The sequence below is a fragment of the Pteropus alecto genome, unplaced genomic scaffold (genome assembly GCF_000325575.1).
Source record: "Pteropus alecto unplaced genomic scaffold, ASM32557v1 scaffold40, whole genome shotgun sequence".
Taxonomy (NCBI): Eukaryota; Metazoa; Chordata; class Mammalia; order Chiroptera; family Pteropodidae; genus Pteropus; species Pteropus alecto.
Window position 1 is genome coordinate 2,120,019 of NW_006431919.1, and position 13,627 is coordinate 2,133,645.

Consider the following 13,627-nt stretch of genomic DNA (forward strand, 5'->3'; position numbering starts at 1 on the left):
GGCGAGATGAGCCGAGGCAGGCCAGCGCATGGGCGGGCCGCCTCTGTTCTCACACTGGGCCGCACGCTTGGTTGAACACTCTGCTGTCACTGTCTTGAAATTCTTAATTTTTGAACAAGGGGTCTGCATTTTCATTCTGCACTGGGCTCCATAAATTATGTATCTGTCCCTGGTTAGGGAGGTCGGCAAAAGAAAAGAATATTTGCATATAGAAATGTGGGGGCCTCTTGGCTGGTATTTGGTGAATGAAAGAAGGAAGGAAGGAAGGAAAAAAGGAAGGAAAGAATCTGTGCACACGTGTTCTTCTGCGGAGCTGCTGCTATGCGTAGCGTGTTCACACACTGACGTGGTCCCCCTTTGCCCCAAGGCCTGCAGGGCCTGCCTCATTTCCCAGGGGCCGCTGCCTGTGGGGCTTCCATGGGCTGTGTGCACCAGGCCTGAAGCAGCTCTGTGAACAGGTGACGCCAGGCTCATCCCAGGCCCCACTTTGGGAAACTGGGTGACTCCTCCACCCCAAGTAGAGGTAGCCTTATCTTGCCTGCAAGACCTGAGACTTCAGAGCCAGACAGACTTGAGTTCAAATCTGGCTTTGACACTCTTGACTAGTGGATGAAAATAACTGGACTTGGGCAGGTGATTTGCTTCTCTGTTCCTCAGTCCTTATCTGTAAAATGGGAGCCACTACTGAGAGTTGCTGAGAGGATTAAATAAATAAGATAATGAGAGGCAAGCTCTTGGCAGAGTTAGAGCTCCGTAAATATTTGCATTAATAATAATAATTATTATTGTCATGCAATCTCTGGAGACTTGGGTAAACATTTGCTTCTGCCTCTAAATGTCTGCATAATCGTGAACAAGTCACTTAATCCTCCTGGACCTCAGTTTCCTCCTCTGTCAAACCAGGTGATAACCATCTAACACATCTCTCAGCAGGGTGGTCGGGATGAGCTCACACAGTCACTGCGGAGCTTCTCTGTAAACCGATGTGAGTCGTTGGTACATTCCTGACTCCCGTCCCCCTATCCTGGGGCAGACTTTCTCCAACTCTTCCCACACAGAGAGAAAAGCACCCTTTGGTTCTCAGCAGAGCACAGAACAGTGCCCCTGGATTCCCAGCCCTGAGTTGCCTTCACGCTGGGAAGTCTGCCTGAGAGTGAACTTCAAGTTCAAGGTCAGTGGTTGGACAAGGAAGAGGAAGGTCCAACTTTCGTTGGGACGGGGAAGGGGGAGGATGAGCCAAGGGAGGACAAAGGAACTGAAACCCAAATCCCTGTGGCCTTGCTTCCTGCTTCCCTCTGGTCAGGAAACACCAGGAAAGTGGTGAGAATTAGTCTCTGACAAAGGGCCCAGCCAAGTCTCAAAGTGGGCAGAGTCCCCACTTCGTCTCCCATGTACATCCTTAAAGGCTGATTTGCAGGAGCCTCCAAAAGCCCTGAGCAGCACCAGCACCTGCCTGGGGAAGGTGCCCTCCCCCATGGGAGTACTTGCTGGAAGAACCTGGAAGGGAGGGCTGAAGGGGGCCTTGGCCATTCCTGAGTGAGGACCATGAGCTCTGGGGACAGAGGGCTGGTCCACATCTAGGTGTAGCCACTAACCAGCGATGTGACTGCAGGGCTACTTAACCTCTCTGTGCCTCATTTTTCTCATCTGAAACACAGAATAATAGTCACGTTCTGAGTGCTGCTGAGAGAACTAAGTGCTTTAAGGTTCTTGGCAAACCCTGGCACGTAGCGAGTGCTTTAGAAAGGTTAGTTGTTGTTGTTGTTGTTGTTATTATTTATTTTATTTATTTATTTTTTAGGCGAGGCGACCTTTAGTTGACCTCACAGATTGCTAGGACCTTGTCAGCTTACAAGGTCCCTTATTTTTTTATTTTTTATGCCTACAGCACCTGGTCTTCCTAGGTGGTCTCCCATCCAAGTACTAACCAGGCCCGACCCTGCTTAGCTTCTGAGATCAGACGGGATGGGGCTTGAGTTATTAATTCTTTAAAAAATGAGGCCACCCACTGAGTTGTGACAGAGTCTGTCAGATCTCCTGATAGACTAGTTCAAAGCCTTCCTCTATATTTTGCTGTATTTGGGGCTGGTAACAATCATTCATTCATTTGTTTATTCAATAAATATTTATGGACCATATTTATGGCAGCAAAGGGTGGCAGCTGAGGGTGGGGCAGGACCTGATTGGTTCCTGGAGGGGCATTTGAGCAAGAACTAACATTTATTCAGCACTAGCCATGGACTTAGCTTGTGTACACTTAGACTCCCACTACGCTGGAGATGGGTACCAGCCAGTTAACAGAGGAGGGAGCCCAGGTGAAGTCACAGACTCTTGTGCCACACAAGTGTCGCACAGTTGCCAAGTAGCATCCTCGGGACTCGAACCCAGGCCGGCCTCACTCCTAAAAATTTGTGATTTTTAACTTAATTTTAATTAAAATTTAATTTGAATTTTAATTTGTGATTAAAAATCTAGATTCTAGGTCTACCTTCCTGCTGCCCAGCCCCTCACCCCATACTTCCCACCCCAACTTTGGCAGAGCAAGATCCTAGAAGCCAAAGGTCGGACTGTTTTCTGTTGACCTTCATTGTAGGATCTTTGTCATTTCCTCCCTGATTCTCCTGACCATGCAGAATGGCCTTGGGGCTTTCCCCAGAGGGGAAACCCAGCCTAGAAACAGCTCAGCTTGGAAAATGTGGCTGTAGGGGACTCCTGATGTTTGTCTCCCTGGCTGCAGAGCATCTGGGTGCCTGGGAGCAGAGCAAGGTAGAGGATTCCCTGGATGGAGGCTGAGCTGATGATTCCCCAGCGGCCTTCCTCTGTCTCTGTAGCCTGAAACAGGGCACAGCCCCACTTTGGGCCTCAGTTAACCCCACCTGCAAAAAGTGGAACAGTAACAAAGCTCCAGCACCAGCCCTCTGCATGGCATTAGGGCTGGGAGTTTCCGTGTTGATGGCAGGTCTTCCTGCCCGCCTTTCCTCTTGGGCTCTCGTGAGGATAAAGTGGGACTGTGGCTACAAAAGGACTTTTAAATGGAATCTAGAGCTGGATAACACAGCAGATGCAGAGGCTGGTCATTGTTGACCGAGACCTTCCCCATCCAGCTCCAGCTTCTGCCTCACGTAGACTCCTGGCTGTGCTTAAGTCCCCTATTTCCTAGACCCTCTGTAGGACCTATGGGCCTGGGGCAAGGCGGAACTTGGGGCAAGGGCAAGGTTGGAACCAGAAAGTCCCTGGGTCTGGCACAAGCATCCCAAAGCCAAGAAATCAGCCTCCTGGATAGGGCACTGTCAGGCCTTCCCTCAGCCTCCCTGACATCTGCCATGTGCATTTTCCCCTTGGCTTCCCCTGCAGGCTGAGATGGGAAAGGGAGCTCAGGAGCAGGTAGAGAGCCCATAGCGAACCGGGAGGCATTCTTTGGGCTGAGCACAACACTCGCCTTGTGCCTAGCTTAAGAAACCCCTTCTGTTCTCAGGCCGCAGTTTCCCCATCTGCACCAGTCAAGGCAAACATTACATGACCTCAGAGAGCCTTTCTGACTCTTCCAGCCCCAAACGGTGGGTCTCTGATTTATGCCCTCCTCAGACATAACTTCCGCCCTCCGCACTACAGCCTGGAGCAAATGGAGACCAGTTCCGCCCTCAGGGGATTCCATCTGGGGTTTTAAACACACACCCCAGCTCCATCTGCTGCAGCGGCCCCAAGAGGCTCTGCACAGTGGACAGAAACCAGGGAGGCAGACTGGGACATGCTTCCTCCCCAACCTATATATATAGGGTGGTTTTTATAAAAAAAAAAAGGCTATGTTGCCCCCAGATCTTGTAGGGAAGATAGGCCATTTCCAAGCAGATGCTTTTGGAAACATCTTCCGAGAAGTTCTGCTTAGCTCTGGCCCAGGGGGGACACATAGCCCCTGTTGGGAAGCAAGAGGCAGTGAACGTGTTGTTCCTCCGCAAAACTGAGAGTGTGGTACAGAGGCTATGGCGAAGGCACTTGCCCAGGGCCACAGAGTTTGTTGGCAGCCTGCTTGTGCTTGAGCCCCCACTGCCAAATGACCCTTGCTGTGAGCTGGGCCTCTAAGGGGCACACTGGCAGACATGAGAAGCCCAGCACATCTGGTCAGAGACCCGAGGTGTATGACACACATCTGATCCTTCCATCACTCCACCCAAGTCACCCTCTGGACTGCACACCGCCTCCCCGGAGTGTGGACGGTGGGGCTTCCAGAGCAACAATTCAACATGGTCCCTTCTCATCCCAGAGGCCCAGGGGCTCCTTCCTGAGGCCTCAGCTCCATCCTGCCTTCTGAATCCGAAATCAGACTTCTGGACTGCAGCAGACACCTCCCCCTCCCTCACTTTTCTGCCTGGGCTGGTCATGGTGGTCCTTTTATACTCATTTAAAATTGAGAAAACTGAGGCTCAGAGAGGTGATCACACAGCTAATATGTGACAGAGTCAGGATTCAGACCCACACCTATCTGAAGTTCCCGAAACAGACCTCTTCCCACCAGTTTAAGGCTGCCATTTTGGCTTGTTCCATGATAAGGATGGGACGATGGAAGTGTGGGCCAAAGCATCCCTGGGCACGCTGTATGTGGGTGGTTCTGAATTAAACATGAGGATACAGAGAGGAATGAGACATAGTTTGTACCCCAAGGAGCCCGATGTGTCAGTGAGTGCTTCTCAAACTTCTGACCCAAGTACCCGCAGATGACTGAACATTCCCTTCAATGCCTCAAAGCCCTGGGGAAGCCTGTGCATTTGCCGCAAGTGAGAAATTTCTTGGAAGTGTCTACTTTTAGCTTACGATTCACGTGAATTGAGCGTGTTATGCCATAGGTCCCATATATATATATTGAACTCAAAGGCTGGAGAGTCACTTCCAGGCTTGTGCGCATGGATGGGTAGATGACGAGCTGGAGGGATGTCTGGCGAGACAGCTCCCCATGGCGAGGCCAGCACCCTGGGCACACAGGCACGCCCACCCCTGCTGCACTAGCTGGGCCAGATGGTGGGGCAGCTGAGGGGAGGGCTCCTTGCTCCCTCACACCCCAGGGGCCCTGCAAGGGACCTGGAGTTCTGTCCACACACACAAAATTGTGTGGGAAGAAGACTTATCCACAAGCAGACTCAGGGAAACATTCTTATCTGGTGGAATCACAGTTGTAGATTATAGAACCTTAATATGCTGTAGCATTCTAGAATCTCAGAGGCATGGCACCCTAGAATTTTAGAGAAGTGAGTCATAGATTTTAGGTTTCTAAACCATACGGCGCAGCGCCGTGGCCACTAGCCACATGTGGCTGTTGAACACTTGAAATGTGACTAGTCTGAATCGAGGTGTGGTGTAGGAGAAAAAACATACATAGCAGAGTTTGGAGACTTGACACAAAAGAATTTAAAACATCTCATTAATAATATCTTTATATTAATTACATGTCAAAATGATAACATTTGGGGTATATTGAGTTAATACAATATTAAAATTAACTTCACCTGTTTCTTTTTATGTTTTAAAACATGTCTACTAGAAAATTTAGAATTTTGTGCATGGCGTTTCAGAACTTTAACATGACAGAACTTTAGAACCAAATTCCCAGATCTTTATATCACTGACTTTGACTTTAGTTGCTCTGAGAGCCTAGAAGCATCTAAGAAGAGTTCTGGTCCTTCTCCCACCCAACGCAGGGGTCCTCAAGCCCACCCTGACCGGCGCTGACCAGCCTCTGCCTGTCCCTCCCCTGTCACCTGGTGGAGAACTCACTGCCCCTGAGTCTGCTGGGCTGTCCAGAAGGTTAGATTTCCCCTCGTCAGGTGGGATCTGTTTCCTGCAGCTTCTTTTACCCTCACGGTTGGTTCCCAGGGCACCTTTCAGGGCCTCTGAGAACAAGTCTGCCTCCTCCTCCCCATGGAAGGTGGGGAGTCTGGGTCCTGCCCTTCCCTCTCCCCGTCCTCAGGCCTCTGTCCTGCAGACTGCAGGGCCTACCTTGGTACTTGTTTTTACAGGTGGGCTTCAGGGACCCTCAGCTCCAGATGACCCTCTCTGTTTCCCCGTCCTTCAGCAGAACTGTTTCCAGGGACCCCAATAATGGAGTGGGGGTCCTTCCAGCTTTTCCTAATTTGTAAATTATCCTGTTTGGCCATCTGGGTAACTGAACTGCACCCTATGGCCTCTAGGTGCTTGCCCGGTTTCCAGCTCCAGGAAGATACGTGATGGGTGATGACAGTTGCTAGGACATAGGGTGACACAGAAATCTGAAGTTTGATTTAAGGTGTCCAAAACTGTCTAGAAAATGCTTTTTTCAATTTTAAGAGACTCTAGGGAAGAAGAAGATAGAGGCTTTCTCGCGACAAAGTCAGGAATTCCAAGGCAGACCAAGTGGCAATGACTCACTCAGAGGGCCTCAGCAATTCAGGGGAGGAAGACCAGAGGTTAGTCAGAGAAGGCTGCCTGGAGGAGGTGAGACTGGAAGGAAAAGTGGGAGGGGCCAGAGTTGTAAAGAGGTGGAGGTGAAGGCATTCTGGGCAGAGGGGATACTGGGCACACATGGCACATACCTAGGCCTTGAGCGGCCAAGGCTGCCTGGAGTAATGGGGTCAGAGGGTGGCCGAGCTGTGAGGATCAACTGGCTGAGGGTAGCCTGAGAGTTAGCCTCTGGGCGTGCACGTGTGTGTAGTAGAGAGATGGGGAACGAACTCTAGTGAGCTAGAGGGATGTGTCAGATAAATAACAGTAACAATATAGCTATGGCAGGTGTGGTGCTAAGTGGCTTCCTAATATCTCATCTAATCCCAACACTTTTTGAGGTAAGTACTATTATCCCCTTCTACGAATAAACAATTGAAGCCAAGTTAAGTGACAGTGAGGGCTGACCTTAGATTCCAACATGACAGTCTGGCTCCAAAACTCTTAAGTACTGGATGGAAGGAGGTGGGTGGGGGTGAGTGGTATGCACAGCATACAAGTGAGTGAGTGCAATTGTGTGTGTGTGTGGGGGGGTACCATTTCCTCACACGTCTGTCCCCCAACCCTAGCTCCACCTCAGGACAGACCCAGCCCAGACAAGTGTGAAGAGAGGACCTTGGAATGATAAGAATTTCCATGCCTGTTGGAGCAGATAGCCCCAGACGAGAGTCTGGCCACAAGGCCAGTCAAAGAGCCAAGTTCCCAGAGTCAACATTGTCCCCACCCCATCCCTACCCCGTGCTGGCACATCCCCAAGGGCTCAGGAATGGTGTCTCAACTTGACCCTGGTATTCCTTGCTTTGCTGATCCCACTTTCTTCTCAGCTTCTGATGCATACGAACAGCTGGGAGTGGGGAAAGGTGACAAGCGAGGGCTTCCCCAAGTCATCCTCGCTCGACTATGTCACTGGTGGTGGAGACAGGTCCCTGCAGCTCCCTGGGCCTTGGTTTCTCCACTTCTGTCAGGAGGTAGATTGAACTTAATCAGGAATCATAAACTAAGAAATAGGAGGCCTAGGAGAATAATGCAAATAAACAAAATGATGTGCACGCATGTGTGTGTGTGTGTGTGTGTGTGTGTGTAGTGGTGGTGACAGTGGAGACCTGGGCAGCAATCCCCAGACCAGGTGATCTCAACCATCCCTCCCTGCTTCACCTGGTGGGGGTCTTTCTGGACCTCTGCTGTGGGGCACCAGGACTCTGAGCCTCAGTTTCTTTAGCTAGAAGGTAGGATGTGTAATGCCTACCCCATAGCCCACGCGAGTGGTGAGAATGAACTAGAATAATTGATGGGAATCTTGTGGAACAATCCCACCTCTTTTTTTAAAAAAAAATTTTTTTTGAATAATGTAATCTTTTGATTTGAGTGCCATTAAAAGTATTTAGCTCCAGATGATCGAGTGAAGAAAACTGAAGAATCAGGAAGTCAGATGGTGAAGGAGTGGATGAGAAATGGTCTGGGATGAGGGCAAGATCAGGGCAGAGCTGCTCTGAGTAGCAGCTGAGAGGTTCGAGAAAGTTCATCCAGAGATGGCCCTTGGCACTCGTCCCCCTGATTGCCAGGCTTGAACTGGCCCAGCCCTGCCCTTCTTCAGAAGACTTTGAGCTGGCTGTTGTCACTTCATTTAGAAACCACACCATGCTTGTGTGTGTTTTCTTTACCAGGTTGTAATTGGTGCATCACAATGAACGCTGTAAAAAGGGAAATTAAACGATTTACATTTGTTTGCCAAACCCACGATCTTCTCTGTGTGAGGGTTCTGCAGATCTTTCATCTCCCCATCCCTGTTCTCTAGGTCAAGTTCGACCTTCCAGCAACTTGGAAGAATGTGGACCTGGGGCCTGACACTGTGCTTAGCTCAGCTCCGAGCTTTTGCAAGCTGAGGGGATCCTCGCAGGTTGCCTGAACCTCCATTTTCTCATCTTTAAAATGAGGGTGAAAAATCTCAACTGTGACTACTTCTCAGGTCTGCTGTGAGTTCCCCAGGAATTGGTCTACAGAATGGGAAAATGCTTTATTTAAAACAAAACAAAACAAAACAAAACAAAAATAAAAAAACACAGGAAAAGTGCTGCACATGAAATAGATTGTGTTAGAGGAGGCTTTGGCCCTGTGGCAGCTCCTGGGAGTAATGGATGGTAGAGGGAAGGTGTGACACACATCTTTAGATTTTGCCTGAAACAGGAAACCTGGCCCCAGAGATGGGACGCTTTGAAAACCAGCTGTAAGTGCTCTTCGAACAGCAAAAGCAGCAATGACGGTGGGTGCACAAGGGACGGGGGGAAGGGAACTCTGTGGAAACAAGAGGAGGGGACACAGAGCCAGGTGGTCCTTGCACGATTTGGGGACTCATGGACCCTGGGCACTGGGAGGTAGAGTAAAATAAATAGTGACAGGAACTTAGTCTTTTAGTTGTATGAACCTGGATTTCCCACCTTCTCTTCCACTTCTGTCTGGGTGACCTGGGGGAAGTAGCTTCACCTCTCTGAGCTTCATGTTCTCTAGGTTGCTGAGTAACAAACAGAAAGCAGGTGGCATGCACCAAAGTAATCAATTGCTATTATCTGCTCCTGTCTCCCACCTCAGACAGTCTTGGGCTGGTTTCCAGAACATTTTACATCCACTGTCCATCAGAAGCATGGAAAACCTGCCCATTTCACAGATTTTCTCTCTCTCTCTCTTCTTTTTTTTTTTTTTTTTTACAACATAAACATCTTGGCCCTCTACATTTTTTGATATCTACGTGACCTCCCTAGGTTTTTGTTTTTGTCACCCTGGATCTTTTTAACATATTGCTCTGTAAAGTGCTTAAAGAAAAATAATAAATACGCTTGTATATCAATTCATCTAAGGAGAGAGAGATGGACAGACAGAGAGAAAGAGAGAGAGGAAACTGTTACACTATGTGGTCAATGCTGTAATTACGGTGACCGTGTTCTCCAAACCACAAATCAGGTCACATGGTCTGACAGAGGCTATTTTCTGCCTCCACTGAAGTCCAACATAAAATCACATGTAGTTACACATTCATTGAATCACCTTTTACTTTTTTAAAGACTCAAATGACATGAAATTTAGATTGTCCTTGACAAATCCCACTATAGTCCTGGATAATCTCTAGAGCCCTGACTGGGGCCTAGACAAAGCCCTGATAGGATCAGGAAGACTTCCCAGAGGAGGTGCTGCTTATGTGAGGCCTTGAAGGCTGGATAGGAGGTCTTCAGGCAGAGAGAGTGTGGGTGGCCTGAATGCTTGGGAGAGAACCTACCCTTCCTCCTCTAAAGACATCCCTGCTGGGAACTGGGGATGCGGCTAAAATAGGCAACAGTGTCTGTTTTCAGTTACTTTTCACTTTCATTATTCCAAAGACCTCCTGGGAAACAAAATTGTTATATGCCAGTGTACCAACATGGTTACATTGCATTGTATTTTCTGATGTATTTATATGTCTGTCTCTACAGTAGACTACATTCCTGGAGGACAGGGGCTACAACTGTCCTGTTCATCTCTGTGTCCCCTGGCCCCAGGATGGAGTGAGGAAGACTATAGGAGAGGTACTAATCAATGTCAAATGAATAAATGAAAGAAGTACTATTGTTGGGCATCTTGTAGGGATATAAAAAGGAATGACCTCTGTTTTGTGATGAATCTATCGGCTTTTATTTCATCTGTTTAGTCACCCAATATGTGCGGGTTGCTTACCCTGTGTCTGGCGCTGTGTGGGGCACTGAGATAAATGTGGTCCTGCCCACACAGAGCTTATGCTCTACAGAAAGACAGGCAACCGACAAGTAACTACAAGGGTGATGAAGAGGGAGCTGTGACACGTAGACCAGGAAGCGTGGTCTGGTTTAAGGGTATGATGAAAGCACCACGAGGAAATGAAATTTAACTTGATACTAAAAGGATCACAATCATGTAGCTAACATTTATACAGTGCCTTTATCATGTGACAGACACCACACCGAGGGCTTTACATATTTAACTCATTTAATTCTCACAACAGCCTTATGAAGTGCGTGCTATCATTATTCCTACTTTAGAGATGAGGAAACTGAGCACAAAAAAAGGTGGAAAAACTGGCCCCCAAGGTCAGACAGCTTGTATGGCAGTGCCAGCTTTCAAACACAGGTAGTCTGGTTTGAGTCCACTCTCTTTATTCAGGTAAAGGGGAGGTGGGCTGTACCATTTAGGACGAGAGATGAGGTTGAAAAACAAGGCAGGGAATTTATCCAGAGCGGTGGGAAGCCACTGGTGGTTTTAAGTAAGAAATGAGCATGATGAAGTGGTATTAGACGGGGCAAAGTGGGAGGGAGAGAGAGTAGTTAGGAGGCCATTAAAATAAGATCAGCATTAAGACAAGATGGTAGCTTGGACTAGGCAGTAGTCAGGAAGAAGAATCGAGGTTGAGTTCGAGAGAAAACTGGAAGTGGAACCAATGGGACTGGCTCATGGATGGGATGTGGGGACGAGGGGCTGGTATCCGATATCTGGACTGGAAAGGTGAATTGGGCACACAGGAAGGGGGCGGAAAGCAGGTTTAGGTAGAAGATGAGTTCTGCCTTTGACTTGGGGAGCTGGATAAAGGTGCCCTTGGGATAGCCAAAGGGAGTGTCAGGAGGGCTGTGGGGAGACCATCTGGGGCTGAGGAGAGGGTCTGGGCATGGGGAATTGTCAGCACAAAGAAGGTCTCCAGCGCTCTGGGAGACGTGGGTAAGTCCTGAGCGGGTGGAGGAGCAGGACATTTCCACGGTCTTCCTCAGAACCTCCCAGGGTGCAGTTAGAAATGCAAGTCCTCTGCTTCACCTAGACCCACGAAGACCAATTCCCTGGGTGAGGTCTGGGCCTAGCCTCCTTACAAGATTTCTGGGTGAGTGAGCTGGAGGGCCTTTGGTTCCCCTTGGTGAACAGCAACTCTGAAGACTTCAAAAGAATAGGAAGAGCTGTTAGTGACGAGGAGTCACCCCAGCTCACAGATGCCCCCTAAATGCAGTGGATCCACAACTCCATTGGCAAAATACGGCTTCTCACTCAGCGCAGGTGGCCTCTGTTCCCCTCTGCCCTGCCAGTGTGGCTCTTAGCAGTTCCTTCATCCAGTTACAGGCTTCTCACTCCACCAGGCCCTTAGGTAATGTCCAATCCATGGGGCCCCTCACACAAGGTCACCCATAATCTGCTCCTAACCCTCCTCTCCAGTTTTCATGCTCATTCTTTCCTTCCTGCTTCCTCTAGTCTTCTCCCCCTGCCCCCTGCCGCCTCCTGCTTATGTAACACTCAGCTTTTCCTAAGTGCTTTCCATGTGGTTTTTGCTAGGTTGTCCCTTGTGCTGAGAATGTCCATCTCCCCTCCCCGATCCCACCCATCCTCTTAATCCTGCTCAGAGGCTGCCTCCCCCAAAAGCTCCCTCATTCTGCTTCCCACTTATTGTGGGCCATAACGCTTGCCCTGGATGTCCCCAACAGGCTTCAGGTCCACTAGCCTCTGGACACAAGGCGGGACAGACATACAGATCATCTCAGCTGTCTTTCATCTCTGCATCTCCTTACCAGAAGCACAGTGCCTGGCACAGAAAAGATGCCTACAGGGCCACATGTGGATGGAAATGGTCTTCTATAGCAGGGATTCGCATGAGTGAGATTCTAGGGGCTTCTTTAACCTGCTCAAGACCCAGACTATCTTCAAGGATCTGAGGTCGTTGACCACGAGAACATAGATAATACTGGAGAATTTGCTGGTGGATGCTGATTTCCCTGGCCACCCTGGAGGCGTGGCTGGAGTATGTACTAGGAAGTCACAAGCCTATCTTTGAATATGGCCTGCAGCTTAGGCTTGTGGCCATCACCATTAGACTCAGTCCTGTCTGATTACATTCCATCCAGAGCTATCACATGTCTAGGAGTCAGAAGCCTGGTTGCATCCCCCAGCATCTCAGCCCCCAGTGAGGGGCCTGGCTGAACACCATTCTTCCCCAGCACAAGGAGATAACTCTTTGGGGGAACCAGGATGAGTCTATTCTACTCTCGTGGTCAAGCTTGGCTTCGCTACCTCCCTTTGCTCTGCTCTGGTTGCTCATATGTTTTTGAGCTTTGCTGAAAGATAATCTGAAGCCTCTGAAGGTCCTTAGGAAATGCACTGTTTTCCAAATTTGCCCCAGCCTCACCCCAAGCCCAGGGAATCAGGATCTCCAGGAGAGGGGCCTGATGATCTGCATATGAGCAAGCTCCTTAAGGCTCAGTAGTCAAATCCACACACCCCGCACCCATTTACAGTCTGGCTCATGGATGATGGCAAAAGCCCCTGTTGGAGCAGTCAGATCTGGGTGCAGGCTGGGGCTCTCGGCTATGTATGACACTCCCAGAAATCATCTCTCTCTGGGCCTTGTCGTCTCCATCTGTCTGATGAGGAAGGGCACTGTAACCTTGCCTAACTTGCAGGGTCCTTGAGACGGTAGAAATAACACTGAGGGTGGGAAACTGAGGCTCAGTGGGAGAAGAGATTGATTTGCACAAGGTCATCCACCTCTTCATCTGCCTGTTATATGCCAGGCTCTGGGGAATTCAGCTGGGAACAGCTTGTTGGGGGGGATGACATTCTAGTAAACGATGAAACCAGTAAATGAACCAGATAATCACGATAAAGGAAAAAAGGGACTTTCCAGAGTTAGGGCAAAGGTGGGGAGGAACCCCCTCCCCGCTCCCACCCCCAAGGCCTGCCCGGGAGGGGTCACTCCTGCGGAGATCTGGATGTCAGAGGGCCGGCTGACACGGCCCTGGAAGGTTGTCATAAGCCCAGTGGCGGCGGAGCCGGGAGTCTCCCTCGGCCTGGCCAGGGCACTCCCAGGGCACTTGGAGGCGCGGTGGGCACGGGTCTTTGTCTCCCTGGTTCTCTCCGACCCCCAGCGCGGTTCCCTCTTTGACCTCGAATATCTTGGTTTTCCTCGGGCTTTGTTTCCCCTGGGTCGTAGCCTCCGGTACGCCCGGCAGCCGCCCCAGACCTCGTGGGTCCCGCAGCTGACACCCCCTCTGGCCCCCGCCCCCTACCCGCTCCGAGACACGGGTCAAAGGCAGCCCGCGTCACGTGGTCGCCGAGCAGCACCGAATCGGCCGGGAGAGCCGAGGGAGAATCGGGGTGGAAGCCGAGAAATCCAGCCCCGAGAGCA

At 49.9% G+C, this 13,627-nt stretch overlaps 1 long non-coding RNA gene across 3 annotated transcripts; it reads left to right on the forward strand.

Annotated features, from left to right (window-relative positions):
- The first annotated feature begins 1,024 nt into the window (after positions 1 to 1,024).
- On the forward strand, positions 1,025 to 9,104 carry LOC112475220. Of its 3 annotated transcripts, none has more exons than XR_003044604.1 (3): positions 1,025 to 1,171; positions 5,691 to 5,816; positions 8,264 to 9,104. It is a non-coding gene; the product is annotated as an uncharacterized LOC112475220 (long non-coding RNA). The 3 variants fall into 3 exon arrangements; XR_003044606.1 differs by having other exon boundaries at positions 5,691 to 5,796; XR_003044605.1 differs by lacking the exon at positions 8,264 to 9,104 and adding an exon at positions 6,316 to 8,226 and having other exon boundaries at positions 5,691 to 5,796.
- The last annotated feature ends 4,523 nt before the right edge of the window (positions 9,105 to 13,627 follow it).